The 19,914-nt window shown below is 46.8% G+C and overlaps 1 long non-coding RNA gene across 1 annotated transcript in view; it reads right to left on the bottom strand.

The window, feature by feature from the left end:
- The window catches only part of LOC133361226 (uncharacterized), a 28,408-nt gene extending 10,375 nt beyond the window's left edge, over positions 1–18,033 (bottom strand). The window contains exons 1-2 of the long non-coding RNA XR_009757346.1: positions 17,936–18,033; positions 9,370–9,495 (exon numbers count right to left, since the gene is read on the bottom strand). This is a non-coding gene — a long non-coding RNA (uncharacterized LOC133361226). The remainder of the gene's footprint in view (positions 1–9,369; positions 9,496–17,935) is intronic.
- Between the last annotated feature and the right edge of the window lie 1,881 nt (positions 18,034–19,914).

Raw genomic sequence — 19,914 nt, 5'->3', positions numbered from 1 at the left:
GGTACGGGTACCCATCTGGTGCGGCCGGGTACGGGTAAGGAATCAAAACCCGTTTGCGACCTCTGGCTGAAAGTAACGGTTTCACCTGAAGACGGAAGCTTGTGTTGCCTCCGAAATGTCGTGATTTAATTTATTTGTTTTCTTTTAACCTACGTGACTTTACCGAAAAAACCAAAGAGTATGAATCCTAGCAGTCACGAAAGCTTCAAATCTAGAACAAAACACTGTTGTACTTCCAGGTTGAGCCTCACATAAATTTGGTAGCTTTAGCATATGTGAGATTTCAGTAAAACTACATGCGACGCTTTACTGCGCAATATTCCACGTCAGTCACTTCACAAAAAACCTTTGGCACGACGTTGTTAAGAGTCAAGTGGGTCTCTGTACACACTCGCGTGATGTTAATCTCCGTTGATCGCCCCAAACCAGTGGAAATGCCACATTGCTATGGCGAGGGCTAGTCTTTACATTAAAAACGCTCACAAAAGCAGATTTCATTTTTCATCATTGTAGGGAGGATGGGCTTATGACCACCTTCAAGTGCGGTTACACCATGAGGTACCCAACACAATAAACACTTTTGAAACCATACGACTCGAGTAAGCCAGCAAGGTTGCCTGAAAATCACAAAATAAAGAAAAATTAACTCAACTCCTCTGGGTGGAACACCGTTCAGGCCGTTCACACTTGCACATGCATTAGCCGACCACGACGTCAAGCTATTTTTTTTGGGTGAACATTCTTCTTATGAGTGTGTTGATCATCACGAATAAATCTCATTCAAATGTATTAATCAATTATCCCCAAAGCTAGAAATACCCTGCCGCCAATTAGTCCAGCTTTCCGAGGTTTGTTTTGCTGCATTAAAATGTTACCGTTCTTGCACACACGTAGACCCAGGGCTGGACTACAAACACAGAACGAGGAAATCTTGTAAGTGTATTGTTTGGCGAGGCGTGGGTAAGAGCCTGGTCCAGTTGAACGACGAAGGGCTGTACAATTTTAAATAGTTTTGGCAATATTTATTGATCTCGATCCGCAGTCGAGCTTGCTCGGCCACGGAACCAAATCGCTCTTGAAATCCTGCAAACTTAAATCGCCCTTGAAAATATTGTTTAATAATGATAATTGAGAGCCATCAATCAATCCAACACTGCAGAAAGGCAATCCGCAACGCTGCAAGGGTCATGGGGATTGTTTGACCATACTTCACAACAAGCGTCAATTCAGGGGATGGGTGGGGGAGCTGGAGACAGGGCACCCAGGACCAGAGGTCGCAAACGGGTTTTGATTCCTTACCCGTACTCGTACCCGGCCGCACCAGGGTCGCAAACGGGTACCCGTACCCGTACCCTACCCGATAGCCGACTACCCGTACCCTACCTGTACCCGGCCGGGTATCGGGTAGGGTACCCGATTGCGACCTCTGGGATGAAGCCATGTTGCAGGCACGGGTGGGTTAATTCTAGGAACTTGAATTGTGAGAAGAGACAAGACGTTGGGAAATGAGTGACAAACGGTTACTCAACAGTGTCTCACGGCCTACCCGTACCCGGCCGCACCAGGGTCGCAAACGGGTACCCGTACCCGGCCGGGTACGGGTAGCCGGGTATCGGGTAGGGTACGGGTATCGGGTACCCGGTTGCGACCTCTGCCCAGGACTGGTTTGGACATCGCTGTGCCACTGCTGTTAGCCGTGATAAGCAATCAGCTCACGGTCGCCGAGATCGCAGCGAGTGCGCCGACTGCTGCTGTGCCAAAGGTCGCAAACGGGTTTTGATTCCTTACCCGTACCCGTACCCGGCCGCACCAGGGTCGCAAATGGGTATGGGTACCCTACCCGAAATGAGTGACAAACGGCTACTCACCAGTGACTCACGGCCTACCCGTACCCGTACCCGGCCGCACCAGGGTCGCAAACAGCTACCCGTACCCGGCCGTGTACGGGTAGCCGGGTCTCGGGTAGGGTATGGGTATCGGGTACCCGGTTGCGACCTCTGTGCTGTGCTTATTCAGGTGAAATGCCGAAGAATTGTAAAAGCAAAATAAAGCTTTCTGTGGAGTTATTATCAACTCTCTCTCGGTCTCCCTGTCATCAGCATATTTAATTAAATGTGCAGAATATTCATTAATTGTAGTTGTAAAATAATCGCGACGTTTGCTTTATTTTACAGGAAAGTCTTGTCGAATCTCAAGACTTTTATTGGCAAGGTCTAGCTAGCACTGGAGTGTTTGGCCAGTTCTGTGCTCATCGGCTACATTTGCAGGGCATACACAACTATGCATGACCATGATTTACTCAACAACGTTGCAGGCTTAATTGTGTTGATGTGAATTAAGAGTATTTGTCTGCTATAAATGTCAACATAATAAGCCACTTCGTTGAGCTATCATTTGTGGCCAGGTCGCTTCTAAAAGAACTATATAGCTCAGTGGGCCCTACCTAAATTAAAATCGCTTTTTTAATAGTTTAGTTTACTAACATAATTTAACAATTGTACGCACACAAGCAGAACTCTTTGTAAATCCAGGTTTCACTGCACATCCTTGAGGTCGGATTAAAATCGTAAAGTTTTTCATAATTATGGAATCAACCTGGTTTCAGTCGTGATGTAATTAGGTTGCACTTACAAGAGTTTTATTCTCGCTTTGTGTAAGAAAGGATGAGTCACAGGTACCCAGGTTCCTCAGAAGTCAGAGGCGTTGAGTCGACACGGCTGAGATCCTGGGTTTGAATCGAAGGTTCAGCCACTGCCCTGTCATTAAACCGGACTCTCAACTGTGGTGAAGTTGATGGTGTCAGTCTGATCACCAAGACTGCACAAAAGAAAACAATTACATTAGATTTTAGCTCGGTACTTCATTTAGCAAATTTCCAGTAGAATTAAAAAAAATCTGTTTGACTGACACGACATTAACATACCTCTCCAGCGGCAGAGTTGGTTTGAATGCACTGCCACAATGGAGACCCGAGGTCACTTGCAGGAATCTCAGAAGTAACTGTGATATCCACTTTCACAGGCCACTCTTGACCATGTTCTATCACTATGTATAAGCACTCAATAATTGGCCAATAACACCTTAACATGAAGAGGCCTGCAGAGCTTGAGAAATTGCTGGTAGCGCTGACTCATCACCTGGCTGCTACCTTCCAGCTTGAGTCTGTGGCTCATCAACAATTGTGAGATGCAATTTGCTTGAATAACAATGCAATATATATGTACACAGCAAAAGCTCTGATATCCGGCACTTTACCATCCGGAATGCCCTACTAACCGGCAATCTGTCATAGAAGGCGATACAAATCTTCCTTCACGTATCCGGAAAAAATTCGACAGCCATCCGGCATCTTCTTCTTGGTTCTTTCGGTAAAGTCACGTAGAAGGGAAATAATAAAATTATAAAAATAAAACATAATAAAATACAATTCTCAAGACGTTTCGGCCACAACACAAGCAGCCGTCCTCAGGTGAAGAACAGGTCTGTCGGAAAGACAGCGTCTGAATGAATTGTATTTTATTATGTTTTAGTTTTATTATTTTATTATTTCCCTTCTACGTGACTTTACCGAAAGAACCAAGAAGATGAATTCCTGCAGTCACGAAAGCTTTAAATCGAATTCCGGCATCTTGCCGTGCACTCATCGTAGAGCCGTTGTTTACGGAAGCTTCAGGATGCCGCCGAGTGGTGGTGCTAGCGGCGTGTCTCTGTTGTACACACAGTACTCTAATACTCTAAACGGCCCCACTGCTTTCTTACAATCAACGTGTAATGTTCTACGATGGACTGGTGAGTATCTCCATAAAAGATAAATATTATTTCTTAAAGAGTTAAAATGTAGGCCTAGTTCCTTTCTTGAAAAATGTTATATGCTTGGACTTTTTGGTGAACCATAAGAATAGAATCTCAGATAACCAGCATATTTCATTAACCGGCACCGTCAATTCCCCATGGATGCCGGATAAACAGAGCTTTTGCTGTATATATATTTTAAACTAACCATGATCAAAATAAAGGTTTTTGGGTTAGATTGCGCAAGTATGAATGTGTCGTAACCCACCACCACCCGACACAGCTAACCAGTAAGGCTTGTCACGTAAACAAAATGTGCCAATTAGTTAATACTTCAGCCTAACCCAAAAATCCTTTATTATGAATAATAATGGTCGTGAAAGCCTGCGTGTCAAACAAACCATGAGCAACACTGCTCTTCAAGAGTTTTCGAACAAATTCTTTGTCTCAGGACATCACGGTGGTAACACAATCAGTATAGACTTGTGAAAAAAGATAAATACAGCAAACCCATGCCCATTGCAGGAGGGGGGGGGGGGGCTACGTTCTTGATGATAGCCACAGTCGGCTAATCCGCGATCCTCAAACATAAGGAATGCATTGGCAGTACACTGGTGCGCGATATAAAAAAAAAACAATTAGTGCAATAATTGTTTATTTTCCCGCGATTCGCAACCCTGGTCAGAAAATCTTGCGGGGTGGTGGTGCGTCAAAAAATCAGTTCTTGTGATGCGGTCGGAAGACGAATGTCAGTTCAAATTTAGATTTCAGAATGGTTTTATGAGGACTGGTGTGCCGCCAATACGCCCAAATGGGAAAACTGGGATTTTGTTCACCATTCCTAATACGACACCCACCCCCCTCCTGTCGTTTTCCGTTACCCCACATCAACCGAACACATTACGCGGGAAAGTATTTTGAATGTAAAATTACACATTTTCTTGTGTTACGAATAAATGGCATGGTAAGTATATAAAATATATTTTTTTATATAGTACACGTGTACGTGTTACACTACATCAAGGAAAATCGTGCAGCTGAATCTCACTGCATCACTAGAAGCTGGGAACACCACATGGCCTGGGACTCAGGGGCGCAATTGGCGAACTCTGTACCTCAATATATTTGGCACAAAACCGCGACAGCTAAAAAAAACCCACAAGAAGGCATTGGTTTGCTGTACGAACAAAACTGGGCCACTGACATTGTGCGAACCAAAATGGCATTTTGGGCAGACACAGAAATTCTAGGAAAGACGCGCAATAAAAACACCGGGCAAAACAAGACGAGTAGGGCACAGGCGCGGACTTGGGAGGTTGGCGGATCAGACGATGGCTTCCAGACGAGGTGGACGACGAGTGTTGGCACCCCTGGGGCTTCGGGTGGCCGGGTCAAAGTTGCAATAACAAAAAAAATCCATAAGGTAACTACTTTCCACATCCAGGTGAAATGGCGGTTGAGCTGGGTCAGTGGTGAGCTTCTGAAGAAGGACCTGCAGCAGCTCCAAGTGACGGCGCTACCAAAAAGAACAAGTCTTGAGCTTGCGAACTGCGGCTTTGTGTCCTGGGCTGTGCCACACCTGATCCATGACTAATGTAGTGGCATCGTTGGAGGCCAGTGCATGAGGCATAAGCCGGCCTGTGTGAGGCACGATCCGCGCCGCTCACACCAGCCACATGCAGTGCCAGCCTCTGCCGGTTAGGGGGCGAGAGCGCCAGGGACGGCGCAGGGGTTCTCCGGGGGCCATGGCACTCCAGGTTAACCTGGGGGCCTGGTGACCGGAGGTACCGGCCAAGGTGCCCCAAGGAGGGGGCTGGGGGGACCACGGGACCAGGACCCTCTCGAAGGCTCGAGAAGGGAGACGTGGCCAGGGGCGGAGGAAGCCCCGGGACTGGCAATATGAGCCGGACCCCTGAACGGGTCCGGCAGCTGTTGCAAGACTGAAGACAGGAGCCGTCACCCCGAGAAGACCTGCCCGACTACAGGAGCCAGGGTCCGGTCCGAGATAGCCACCCCGTGTGAGCTAGGGTTAGCTAGCCCGGAGGAGACACCTCCCTAGGGTAGCTGGTGAAGGGGCAGTTCTACCCCTTCGTGTTTTAGGGCTTATTGTAAATAAATGTGTTGCCTCCCTGGTGTGAACCACTACACCTTTATTACCATTGTGCTTTTGTTAACCCAAGAAAAGCCTCACCGAGTCTCGAATCTTGTTCAGGAGGGTCCTCCCAAGTTGTCCGCAGTAGAGGGGCGATGCTGCTTTGCTTAATCCCAATTGAGTAATTTGCAGGGAGTTCTCGTAGCATTGTGTGTTTGTTTGGTGGGTAAATTAATGACACCAAAGTGGCACAATACTTAAAGCTTCATCAATGAGATAAAAAATACTTGTAAGCAACTTCTAAATCCATCACCGCAGCGATGAATCTTCTTTTCTCTTCCAAAAACTTTCTATATTCGTAAAAAGGTTGGCAAGCGAGGGATCCAGGCGGCTTTGGGAGGAGCCTGATGATTACCTGAAACCAGTGGCAGTGAATGATCGCAAGTCAGCAGTAGCGGAACTGTGTTACCCACGGTTTGAGATTCGGTGACTGCAGTTGCGCTGTGGGCTAGGCTTAAACTGCCCCATCGTTGTAGGCGAGCGGTTGCCAACTGACGTCTCCCGAGCTGCATTCGGCTCTTTAATCAACTACGTGCAGCTCCATCGAAGGGGCATAACATAGAACGTATTATCACAGTAGCAAAGAATAACTAATATGTCTCGCGCTATGCCAAAAACTGTCAATGATAATGATGTAAATTCCATAGTTTTACCATGATAGCCTTCTTTAAGCAAAACCGGTGTTTTCTTAAATATCCAATTGGGTTTATGGTAACCAATTCCATGTCTTTTGAAACAAAATGATGGATTAATTAAACAAACAATGAGTAATTAAAGTTCAGGGTAAGTGAAAACGTAAGTGAACCCCTGGTTTCATTAGCTCAATTAAGGTAATAATTAGAATCGGTGTTTAAATAATTAGGTAGATCTTTAGGGGTGAGTTTGGGAGGCCCCACCCTATATAAAGATCAGAAACTTTGAGAGTTTGGCCTTCACCATGCAGGTGTGGAAAGAAGTCATGCCACAATCAAAAGAAATCTAAGGACCTCAGAAAATGTTCTATTGATGCTCATCAGTCTGGAAAGAGTTACTAAGAATTTAGGGCTTCCCAGGAGCGGCTGTCCTACCTAAATCTCTCCAAGAACAAACTGGAAAATCATCAAGGAAGTTGCAAAGAGCCCAAGAGAAACATCCAAGGATCTGCAGGCTACTCTCGCCTTGGCTAATGTGCGTGTTCATGACTCAACTATCAGAAAAAGACTGAACAAGAATGGTGTTCATGGAAGGAGAGCAAGGAGAAAATCACTGCTCCCCAAAAAGAATATTGCTGCCCATCTAAAGTTCACCAAAGAACACATAGATGATCCACAAGACTTCTGGAACAATGTTTTCTGCACAGACGAGTCAAAGGTAGAACTTTTTGGCCTCGATGAGAAACGTTATGTTTGGCGACAACCAAACACTGCTTTCAAACAGAAGAACCTCATCCCAACCGTCAAGCGTGGTGGTGGAAACGTGATGGTTTGGGGCTGCTTTGCTGCCTTAGGATCTGGGCGGCTTGCCATCATTGACACAACCATGAATTTTGCATTTAATCAGAAAATTCTAGAGGAGAATGTCAGGCCATCTGTCCGTGAGCTAAAGCTGAACCAACCAAAAGTGGGTCTTGCAGCAAGACAATGATCCTAAACATATAAGCAGATCTACAAAAGAATGGCTACAGAAAAAAATTCCACTTTTTACAATGGCCTAGTCAAAGTCCGGATCTAAACCCCATCTAAATGTTGTGGCAGGACCTGAAGTGAACTGTCCATGCAAGGCAACCCTCAAATGTTACCAAGTTGAAGGAGTTCTGTCAGGAGCAATTGTCAAAAATTCCTTAAATTCGATGTGAGAAAGTGACCAACGATTACAGGATACACTTAATTGGAGTCATTGCTGCTTAAGAGGGGGGGGGGGGGTGTCACCAGTTCCTGAATCTAAAGGTTTGCATACTGTTTCACACGTGGTTATGGAATGTAGAATCATGAAGATTAATAAATGTTGAAAGAGTATCATGTTTGTGTGTAATTTGTTTAATCAGGTTATCTTTATATATTATTATAGGACTTAGATTCTAAGGTCTAATAACATTATAGATTTGAAATATGTAAAATATGTGAACATCCTAAGGGGTTCACAAACTTTTTCTCAGCACTGTATACACTTGGCTCTTTGCAGACCTCATGGCTACTTTTTTTGCTCTTGTTCTATGACAGATTGGCCATCACTGGTGTAGGCGATGAGAGGTAGGTTCTTCTGTGGGGTGGCCAAGCGATTGTTCAGGACATTTGCAACTTGGGACATTAGTCACAGGTTGTTCCCTACAACCTTAGACATCTGGCAACCCAGGAGCAATATATTTAACAATCCGACTGCTAATTAGACTAAGAAAGTCAAAACCTGTTTCGAGTTTTCCTGCTTGAACTAATGCTGCTGGAAAACATTAACCCATACATTCCAGGGGCTGATCGACCTAATTTTCAAGTTACTTCAAGTGGTGGTGACCCACAGTCGCACCGTGGGTTATTCTCAATTGCCCAATCGGTGTGGCATAAAAAATCCACATCTGCCATGTGATGCTGTGATGCGGTTTCAATGCGGACGCTTGTCTGCTGGGTGAAGTGAAACCCGGAGGTCCTTCAGTGAAATTGGTGAACAAAATTAAAGAGCTCGTTCGGAACATCAGTATTTTCCCGGTTCGCTCTGCACCGAGTCTCTGGACAGAACGAGGGTGCTTTGAGAGCCTGCGCTTGACCTCAAAGAGAGTTGTGGGAATTAAGTCTGTGAGGCTTTGGGAGGTTCTGATGGTCTTCTTGAAATCGGCAAGCGACGGAGTCAAACAAGCGTGGAAACCACACAACTGCGGTCACCAAAGTGGAACGCAACTACCAATGGTCAAGATCTTTTTTAAATGACAATTTTCTTCTCACTAATCGCATGAAACTTTGTGGCGGACAGCCCAGGACATACTGCCACCCTGCGTATGCGTCGGCCAAATTGGAGCCGAGAAAAGTCTCAAGGAGGCGACGAACGTTAACGCTGGACCAGCCGGGTGATCGAACGCACTTTATGAGATTGGCTATCCAGCCGAACGACTCACCTGTTCAGGCAAGCTCCGTGCCTCCGAGTTCTCAATAGAATAACGCGACCGATTTGCAAAATAATCGCGCGTTATAAATCGTGTTCATTATTTATGATTAAAAGATTAAACTGTTATTAAGGACAAAAAAACAATGAAGCAATCGCTGCTACACAGTGCACCTGGTACTCGGTGTAAAGTGTGTACTCTGCGGCCGAACGGTGCGTCGTGTCTCTCTGGCACAACTGGCACTGTGATGCAACAGCCCCAACAAAAACACTCCTTTATTGTCAGTTAAAACCCCAAAACGTAGTAATTTAACGGCAAATGTGGCAGCGAGATCTGTTGAGAGACGCCAACGCACCTTGTCGCCAAGAAGGAGGTGCCCATAAAGCACTCTGTAGTGCGGTGCTTGTGACGGGGCCTCCGAGACGGGCTCACGGTCCTCTTGGGGGCTGGCGACCCCTCAGCGGTGCCCATTCTTCAGTATCTTGGAAAAACACAGAACCGTGCACACACATAAAGATGCACACAAAGATATACGCATGCACGCACGCTTGGGAAATTCCGTTTTTGATTAAGGGGAGTTTGGCCGCTGTTCATCAAAATTGCGGTAACCGGTGCGGTAACAGAAAAGGGAGTCCCAGTCAACTCAAGATTTGTAACGCGCGGCTACATTCAGCAGAAAGCCATGACAGAAACATGGACGGCACGGAAACATTCTCAACAAAACATGAGGTGTAGAGAATTTTTTATTTTTAGTCCGGTCTTAAAAGCACCGATTCTCACAGCTGACCAGACCTCAGATAGCACTCTTCCAGGACACCAGGCTTGCAGATGAAAAGCTCCGTTTTGCTCTCCTAAATCAAGTGGATTTGACACATAGCAGCAGGTTCATGCCAGATAGTATAAGTATGGATGGATGGCATCGTTCAGGTAAGATGATTGCCGATCTTCTTTGCTATAAAAGCCAGTACCGTGACCTAGAACTGGACTCTCACGTGCATTGGTAACCAGCGGAGCTCTTTCAAAAGGCTTGAGGAAGCTTGCGAGGAGTGGGGTCTGGGCAAACAACGTCGGCGAGGAGGGTGTTTTGGAAAATGCTGGAGTCGTCTGCCAAGGCTATCGTTGACTCCGTTATAATAGTCGAGACGTGAGGGCCAACTGGACCACATGCGATATGCTTATTTGTGCAATTTCTGATAATGTAGAGTCCCAGCTGTGATAAGTGCAAAACTGGATAAATTCGCCGACGCACGAATCAAACGTGAGATGTTTGTCAAGTACCATACCCGGAAATTTAAGATTTCCGCGTGTTGCTACGGAACTACACGGCATGATGGTGGAAACTGGCACGTCCAGACATCGTAACTTCTGACAAGTTGCAGGTATCGTAGTCTCGGACATTGAGGGCTTGAGTTGTAGGTTGTTTAGCAGCGGCCAGTATTGTAGAGCTGATGTATATTCTGAGAGCAAGTTCATTGTATTAGGACCATAAGTTTTGAAAGAGATGTAGAACTGGGTATGTACGTATGTTGAACTTCGTTCACACCGAACTTAGCCAACCGTGCTAATCAGAGGCATGGTATCATCAGCATATCGATGTACAGATTCACTCAAATTCTGTAAAAGTCTGGCTACTTGAGACAACGGATCCCAGTGGGACGCCGAACAGATACAGGATGATGCTGGACGTGTCTTGTCTGCAGGTGGTGCAGGACGCGGTGATTAATGGGGTCACGAGCGACTAAAACGTTCAGTCCCTCGTGCTACTGCCAACCCAAAAGAATCAACAGCCACCAGGTCATTGACAATAACCACACGACTGTGGCCTCAGTCGATTGGAGGGCTCGGTATGTAGACTGGACAGGGCTGAAGTTTATTGAGCCAGATACATGTGGTCATAGCCACACCGGTCTTTGTCGCTCGACTGTTTTCGAGTTTGTAAAAATAATGGAGATAGACCAATAATGTGTGACTTCGCACCTGTCAAGATTATTTTTAAGGAGTGGAATGATCTAGCACTTCTTCGAAATGGATGAGAAAGTGCAGGAGCAGAAGGTTTTGACAGGTGCGAGAACATCATCGACAGCTCCTCTTTGCAGACCTTCAATAGTGCGATTGGAAACAAATACCCAGAGAGGTCATCATTGGTAATCCTTCGATGATCTTCTGAGATGAGAAAATAAAGGGGGTAAGAGGAAACCTAGGAGAGAAAGGTTGACACAGCATTGTATGCATGTGTAATGTAGCTCTCAGAGACAGTCTTGTATTTCCATGTATATATTGGAATAAAGTCCACTGACAACTCAACGAGTAACCAAGAGTGACTATATATGCTTGGTTAGTTAGACGACTCGATTCTTGGACAACATAGCTTCTCGTCTCAAGACATCTCGAAAACGATGGAGACGACCTGTCCAAGGCGACGACGACACATCAACAGCCACCAACTCCGGCATTGCGCCGGCTCTTATGCCTCGCCCGGTCCGGCCACGCCCCTATTCTCGAATTCTCCTCGCCACACCTGCTCTGTCAATCTCTGCCCTTATAACACTTCCCCCGCCATTGGATCCCATGCTCCCCCTCATGTGATCCTGTCAACGTTTGTCTCATCAATCATCATTAGCACGTCCATTAGGAACCATACTGTCCCATTATCACTCCGTGCTGTCTTTACATCACCCCCCCCCCTCCCTCTCTTAAAAAAAATAGCAGTCCTCGGCTAACACAATTTCAAACAATTTATTTTTAGGCCGAATCAACCATTTAAAACAACGCATACCAATTGTTTGAGAATTGAAGGAACAACTTGCTCCTTAGAAGAACAATGCAGACAACCATAACCAAACCAACAACACAACAATATTTCCAAAATCCGAACAACCCAAGCACGCAACCCCCGCGATCATCCCGTCAAGCCACGGACATTTTGAACGGACAGACGCCCACAACACACAAGGAAACCAACAACATCACGGCGATCCGTCAACGAAATGTCCAGTTCTTGACGTCGGTCCTTCTCCCCGGGCAGATTTGTGGCCGTCAATGGCCAAGAGGGCTTGCACTCAAGCCCGGGGGGGGTTTTGAGGTCTTTGGGCACTTCTGACGCCAGGGATTCAAAACGGGGGGTGGAACAACACACATCCCTCGACGTTCGATTACTCCGGCCCACCGACCCGGCCCGTCCTACACCCCAGACCCCGACCGCACAACACTGGGGATGAATGATTCAAGTCTAAGACGGACATACGGTTAGAACGCAACTCATGGGCTGCCCAGCGGCGACATATCACTCGCCCTTGCCCACTCCGCGGCCGTCAATTTTTAACAACCTCCACCAGCCATTAACCTGGCCAGTGCAAATTTCGGGGATTAAAGCAATGGCACTTCCTAACCGACTCAGCCATGCTCTATCCCGTACTACACCTCCTCTGACTCACACACTTCAACACATCATACAGCCTGACGATTTATTGACAAGGAAGGTTTGTCCCTTCCAGAGGCCGGACCCCATCCAACATCCATAGGGGCGAATTTCCACGGCCAACATTCACTCAACAGGAATCGCATTCAACAGGAATCGCATTCAACAGGAGTCACACTCAACCTCCTGCGCCCCGAACAACTTAGGGTTACTGCCACAACTCACCCTTCCATGCTTCACAGCATGCGTTCTAACACCCTCCTCTCTCAGCGGTTGGCCCGAACCCATCACTCCTTGCTAACCTCGCTTAAGCAATACCTCTTTCACCTGAACCCCCGCAATTTTCATATCCCCGAATGGGATCTGCAGGAACGGTTCCCAATTTCCACTTAATAGCGTTAGCACCCAGAGCGGTGCGAGTCCGCAACCCTTACACTCTAGACAGGCCAAGGAGGACCTCCGTCTCCTGCCCGCCAGGTCAAACCGTTGCAAGGACGCACAGGACCACTATTATCAATTAAAGTGAGCCCCCAACACGACGGGACCACTACTCCTGAGCAACGTGAGCCCACAGCCCAGTGCTCTAGACTTCCCAATGAGGGTCTCGACCTCCGGGCCGTCAGGTCGGGCCGTCTGCCGCAACACGACGGGACCACTACACTCATGTCCGGCGGATCTCTAGAGATTCCTTGAATTTTACCTGCGCCAACTAACGCTTGCCGATGGGGGGAATCCCCGTAACAATCGTGGTCCCATGGCATCCGAACACACCCTGGTCATTCAACACTTTCGGGCCATCCTGATCAGGATCCGTGCCCCAGAGGTAGGCCACAGCCTACGTCCCAATCCAACACTGGCACCCCATCTCTACAAAATCCTAATTACCTCCGTTCGCCGCTACACACGCAATCACCCCAGCGAACCACAACGATCCCTTAATCTAGAGGGCTTCATGACAAAACGATTCCAGAGTCACAATCCAAGGCACTCACCCCTGAACACATATTTTCACACCAAACACACCATATACAATTCCCCATGAACCAGCCGCACCTACCACTACTCGGCCCGCCAGCTTTCGCTACTGCGTGCCTGAGTTCGGGCTCTACGAATCCCCGATGCGAGGTGAGTTTTAGCGGTCGGGTGTCTAGTGCATCGTGACTCGTCTGGGCTAGGCCGTAGCTGTCGATGAGGCGGTGGACGCAAGGGCTCCATGATGTCCCCACGACGCTTGGGATCCCCGCACGAAGTATTGAAGCTGGCCGCAGCGGAGCAGGTGAGCCTGGGCGCCCGCGGCGAAGGTGCCGAATTGGACCGGGATCACCACTCCGGGAGCCGTCCCGGCATCCCCCCATCGCCGCTGGTCCCCTCCACGAACCGCAGCCATCACTCCCCTCGTAGGCTCCGTTTCTTCCTACGACAACTCCACAAAAATCTTGGTCGGCCGGCCCATTCGTCACCAAGCCGAGGTTTTCCGATCCCTGCTTCCACCCCAGACTGTCTTCGCCAGGTTCCGCCCGCTTGTATACTGCCGACATCTCCTTGTAGGCTGCCTGAAGCGTGGCCCTCCTCTCCTCCGGAATGGCCCAGAACACTGCGAGGCCATCATCATCAAGAGCCGTAGGCAAAGAAGCCAGCGCCTCTTCCTCCATCCAGCCGACAGACACTGCTCCAAACCGGCAGGTGAAGGCACTCCAGTCCCCCCCCCCCGCCGCCGTAAATTATTTGATCAATGGCAGCCTTCGTGGTTGATCGTCGGCTCCTCGCACCGCTGCCCGAGATGACACCGCCTCCGCTGCCTTCTGCGTAGGTTTCAAAATGGCGGCCATCGGTCGTGTCACCTCCCGCAAAATGGCGGCCCCCGACCGCATGATCTCCAACGCGGGAACCCCGACCGCCCGACTTCGCGGCTCATTCCCGGCTGCGTCGGCTCCCGAAATCGCCACTCTCCTCTTCGATGTCAAGTCAGCGACGGACAACCGGAGCCGATCTGCCTCCGCCATCAAGGCTTGCCACTCCTCCGACGCAGGTGCCGCATTCTCTTCACCCTCGGGCTTCGTCACCGGGCTCCCGGCTCCCGGGGCTGCAGTGGGAACTCCTTGACCGTCTCTCTTCTCCGTCTTTGAAGATGTTACAGGTGGGTTCTTACTATTTCCTTTCTTAGGCATTTTACAATAGCCACTTCTGACGCCACTGTAATGTAGCACTCAGAGACACCGTGCTGTCTTTCTATATAATTATTAGAATAAAGTCCATTGACAACTCAACGAGTAACGGCAAGTGACTATATGCACTTGGTTAGTTAGACGACTATTCTGGGACAACATAGCTTCTAGTCTCAAGACATCTCGAAGACGATGGAGACGACCCGTCCAAGGCGACGACGACGACGAGTCCTTACACCAACAGCCACCAGCTCCGACTCGCACCGGCTCTTATGCCTCGCCTGGTCCGGCCACGCCCCTATTCTCGAATTCTTCTTGCCGTACCTGCTCTGTCAATCTCCGCTCTTATTACAATTCTCCCGCCATTGGAACCCGTGCTCCCCCTCACGTGACCCTGTCCACGTTTGTCTCATTAATCATCATTCGTACGTCCATTAGTAACCATGGTCCCGGGGAACCATACTGTCCCACTATCGCTCCGTACTGTCTTTCCACATGTATGTTGAACTTCTTTCGCATGGTATGTAGCCAACCATACTAATCGGAGGTGTGGGGTAAGGACAACAAACTAAACAAGAAAGCAGTTCTAAAGAAATTAGTTTTCAATATAGATTATTTAAAAGTACATTGCTCCAGTGGCTTCCTAATATTGGAAGAGAGTTCCAGACGACCGCAGAAGTGCATCTGAAAACGCGCGATGCGGTGACCGTCTTTTTTCTATAGCTAGCTAGAAGCTGCTGCGAGAATGACCGGAGTTTGCGTGATGGTTTATGCTCCTTGAGAAGATCAGGAAGGACAACTAAACACAAAAAGCAGTTCTAAAGAAATTTGTTTGTCAATCTAGATGATTTACAAGCACATATCTCCAGTGGCTTCCTAATATCGGAAGGAAGAACGTTCCAGACTGCCGCAGCACACCTGAAGCAGATAAAATATGGTACAGCGGTGGGATTATGTAAAGGGAGGCCATAGTGTGTTGGAGTAGCTGAATTAGGCAATCAAAGCTGCTTAGCATAACGAACAGCCACCACAGGAATGGAAGACAATCATCATACCACTACACCAATGAAATAAGTCAGTTGAGTATCCGGGGTCAAGTATTACCAAACTATGTATGAATATGGTGAAGTATCAGATGGAAAAACCGTTTACAGGAAAATTAGAATGGATTTATATAAGGGAGGGGCTTGAGTGATTAGATTGGTACAGCAGATAGAGAAAAGTTGGCAATATGGGGTGGATCACTGGATTTCCTTTGTAGACTTTAAGCAAGCCAATGACGAACCTCTGGAAACTGCCAGCCTGTTTCGGCATCCAAGGTAGGATACTCCAGATGCTGAAAATTGTGTAGATGGCGCTCAGGCCTGTGCACAGGCATCAACTACGGATGCGCGGAAATTAGACAGGATAAGTAAATGCAGAAGACCAGACGAGAACATAGCAGGTAAGTGTTGAAAATATGATGAGGAAAAAAATGGTTGCGCTGGATGGGACACGTGTGCAGGATGAGGGAGGGCCAGTTTATCAAGGCGGGCATGGAGTCATCTCCAAGAATCCAGTGACCAAGCGAAATACCGAAGTCACAGCAGATGGTAGGATACTGTTCGGGAAGACCTTGGAGGTCGAGTGTCTACTATGCAGCAGCTGCGGTATCTGGCAGACGGTAGAACGCATTGGCGAGGTCTGGTGACATCAACGGCTTTGGCCATGATGATACGGTTCAGGAGTTTGGCGGTTTAGGTGAAGTTACAACTTGGGGTTGAGTACTTTGGTAACCTCAGGCCTGCTTTTCTTAATCGTCATCTACGGGGATCGGAGTTTCAGTTGTTGCAGTGTCGACGTTGATCAATCCGACTTGTTCATGAGGTGACATTCACCACCACCCCCACAAGGCCCCGTTTGAAACGGTTTAAATCCATATAATAACAATTTCCTTTATTTATCCAGGAAAAGCCTCACCGACTCTTAAGAATCCTTTTTTTTGAGGAGGCTTCCACAAGGAGATGTTCAGAAGGTTCCACTTCTGAGCATTTGGCTTTGCATGCAAGGAAACCAGAAAGCAGAGTAGCCGGAGTGAAAACATAGCTGTGAGGCAGAGCTCCACACACATGGATTCAAGAATCTTCATTGGTGGTGCCATCTTCGGACCATGTCACAGTGGACATGGTCCAGATGCCACTCAGTTGTTGTTGGAGTAGGCAGAACCTCAGAGTTGTTAGCCACGAGTTTGAATCTCAGCCAGGGTCAACATGGACTGATAACTACTATCACGACCATCATCACTTAGGAGAGGCTAAAATGATCATCACATTTGTGCAGTTAACATGGCAAAGTTGATGTTTTACGGAGATATTTGGTGCCTCGCCATCTCAATTGTGGATTTCCACCATAGGATCAACACGAAAGAGTGTGAGCAATGGCCTGCAAGGTCTAGGCTTATACCCACTGACATTTTCCTCTCTTTTTGTGTCGTGTGAAGACGCCAAGAATAAAACCAACACCACTCAATTTTCTGCATCTTTCACCGAGTCTTAGGGCCCATTTTCACGAGGTTCCTGCAATTGTGAAATGTTTGGCCGATGCCTTAATACTAACGTAAATGCGCACTGCACAGTGTTTAAACAGCCAGTTCATAACGCACTGTTATACAAAAAAATGCGATAGATATTACACGCAAAAAAAACCCCATTGGTCTTAAATATATCATTGTTTACAAATGAATACGCTGACACACTCTGATAAGACTTCGGGGCAAATGGAAACACAGCGGTGGATCAACGTTTGCGGTGGTTGCTTATAAAATGAATTAATAACCACACGGCACTCTACATAATACATAAGAGACAAATAAACCTACACTACGGCATTATACACACACACACAACCCCTTACTACCCACCAAAAAAAACGAGACATCACATTGAACGCGACGCACTTTGTACAAAAAGTAGACGAGCCGACAAAACTCCGAAGCAAGACGGCGAAAATAAAAAATATATATTAGACGCAATTTTACGCAGCCTCGTAAAGATACGTCCGCCAAGGACGGGAAGAATCGCCATTACGCGAACCACGGTTAGAGAGGCGGAGACGCCCGGCCTCGGCCGGCGGCCTAGCGCAGGCTTCCCGCGGAAAAATCCAGGCGAGAGCCTCGGACGAACGGGGCGGTAAGCGGCCAGCGGCGGTTTCGAACGTCGGGAGTGGGAAAAGCGTAAAAAAAAAACGCTGTGGTCGTCTAAGCGGACGACGACGACGATATCGAGCGTGTGCGGAGAGAATTAGAGGGACAAGAGAGAGAGAAAGAGAGCGCGACATCGAGCGAGCGATGAATTCCTTACCTGGCGTAGCGGAGGTTCTGTGCGGAGTGGCAGCGAAGCAGGGCGACTGCCCCCAACCGACTCGCAACTGAAATCATCAAACAGCTCAGGAGGTTTAACCCCCCGGATTATTCTTATTATTATATACAGGGAGGTTGAGTAAACAAATAAAATGTCTGTCTGTTTGTTGTTTATCTCCTTGTGATGGGACTTTGTAGGATTAACGTTGAGATAATGGGTTGATAGGGATGTCGTAGTGTAGTGTATAGTAGTGTAGTGTGTAGTGTATTGTAGTGTATAGTAGTGTAGTGTGTAGTGTAGTGTACCGTATTGTAGTGTATTGTAGTGTATAATATTGTAGTGTATTGTAGTGTAGTGTGTAGTGTAGAGTAGTGTAGTGTATAGTAGTGTAGTGTGTAGTGTAGAGTAGTGTAGTGTGTAGTGTATTGTAGTGTATAGTAGTGTCGTGTGTAGTGTATAGTAGTTTAGTGTGTAGTGTATTGTAGTGTATAGTAGTGTAGTGTATAGTAGTGTAGAGTAGTGTAATGTGTAGTGTAGAGTAGTGTAGTGTGTAGTGTATAGTAGTGTAGTGTATAGTAGTGTAGAGTCGTGTAGTGTATTGTAGTGTAGTAGTGTAGTATGTAGTGTACCGTAGTGTAGTGTTTTGTAGTGTATAGTAGTGTAGTGTATAGTAGTGTAGTGTATAGTAGTGTAGTGTGTAGTGTATTGTAGTGTATAATAGTGTAGTATGTAGTGTATTGTAGTGTATAGTAGAGTAGTGTAGAGTAGTGTAGAGTAGTGTAATGTGTAGTGTAGAGTAGTGTAGTGTGTCGTGTATAGTAGTGTAGTGTATAGTAGTGTAGTGTGTAGTGTAGTGTGTAGTGTATAGTAGTGTAGTGTGTAGTGTAGAGTCGTGTAGTGTGTAGTGTATAGTGTAATGTAGAGTTAGCAGACCTGTCACAACCCACACGGTTTACCCCGTATTCTTGTACAGGGAAATTATGTTTTCAGGTCCATATGGCGTACAGCCGTTTCAACACGGCAATAAAACATTTGTGTCTATTTGTTTGTTATTTCTCCCTTGTGATGGGACTTTGTGGAGGATTTACGTTGAGGTTTATAATGGCCACGGGGTGATCGATAAGCTCTGAATTGGTCTGTAATCAGGTAGGGCACTGATCAGGGGTTGACAGCTATGTATACAATGCCAGTGAGTGGAACGCGGTCTGAAAATCACCGTAAACGTGAACACAATCACGTTTACGGTGACTTTCTCTGCAGGGAATGGATTCTTTGCTCCGCTGCAAGTTTCCTACCACTACTCACCCATTGACATATTTCGTTGCTTCCTCTTAGTATATTTCACACGACGGTCAATGGTACAGTGTATAATAACAAATAGTATAACATTTATATGCTTAATACAATGTACAAAGGAATATATAGTATCGTAATTGTATAGTCAATATACAGCAGTGTGATATACATTAGGGTGGGTAGAATAATACATAGTGCAATATTACAATGTATAAGGTGGTTTATAGCAATACAGTATATAATTTAATGTTGGGTTTGTCTATGGCAGTATATCGTACGGTGTAGACTCGTGTGATGTAAGAGAATAAAGTTTAGATGGAAGCATATTATATATTTTTACGACGTAGAATTTTAATGTATTACTTACTGCTAGTAACTCAGCTTATTGTAGAGTATATTTAGTATACTGATGATACTATGTAGTTTATACTTTAGTTGTTTACGTGGTGGTTTTAGTTACTGCAGCTACATACTATTAACACTCCTTCCCTTTATTAATGCTACCCCTATCCCCTCCCTTTGATGCTGCTAATCCTGCATATGCACGGGCATAAGTAGTCTTATTCACATACCTGCATTTCCCATATCCCCTCCCTTTGATGCTGCTAATCCTGCATAATGCACGGGCATGAGTAGTACTAATCACATACCTGCATTTCCCATAAATATGCTAAATGCCTCTT

Source organism: Lethenteron reissneri, chromosome 1 (assembly GCF_015708825.2).
Source record: "Lethenteron reissneri isolate LAM-NWPU_2019-01 chromosome 1, ASM1570882v1, whole genome shotgun sequence".
Taxonomy (NCBI): Eukaryota; Metazoa; Chordata; class Hyperoartia; order Petromyzontiformes; family Petromyzontidae; genus Lethenteron; species Lethenteron reissneri.
This window is presented reverse-complemented; position numbering and strand designations above follow the sequence as displayed.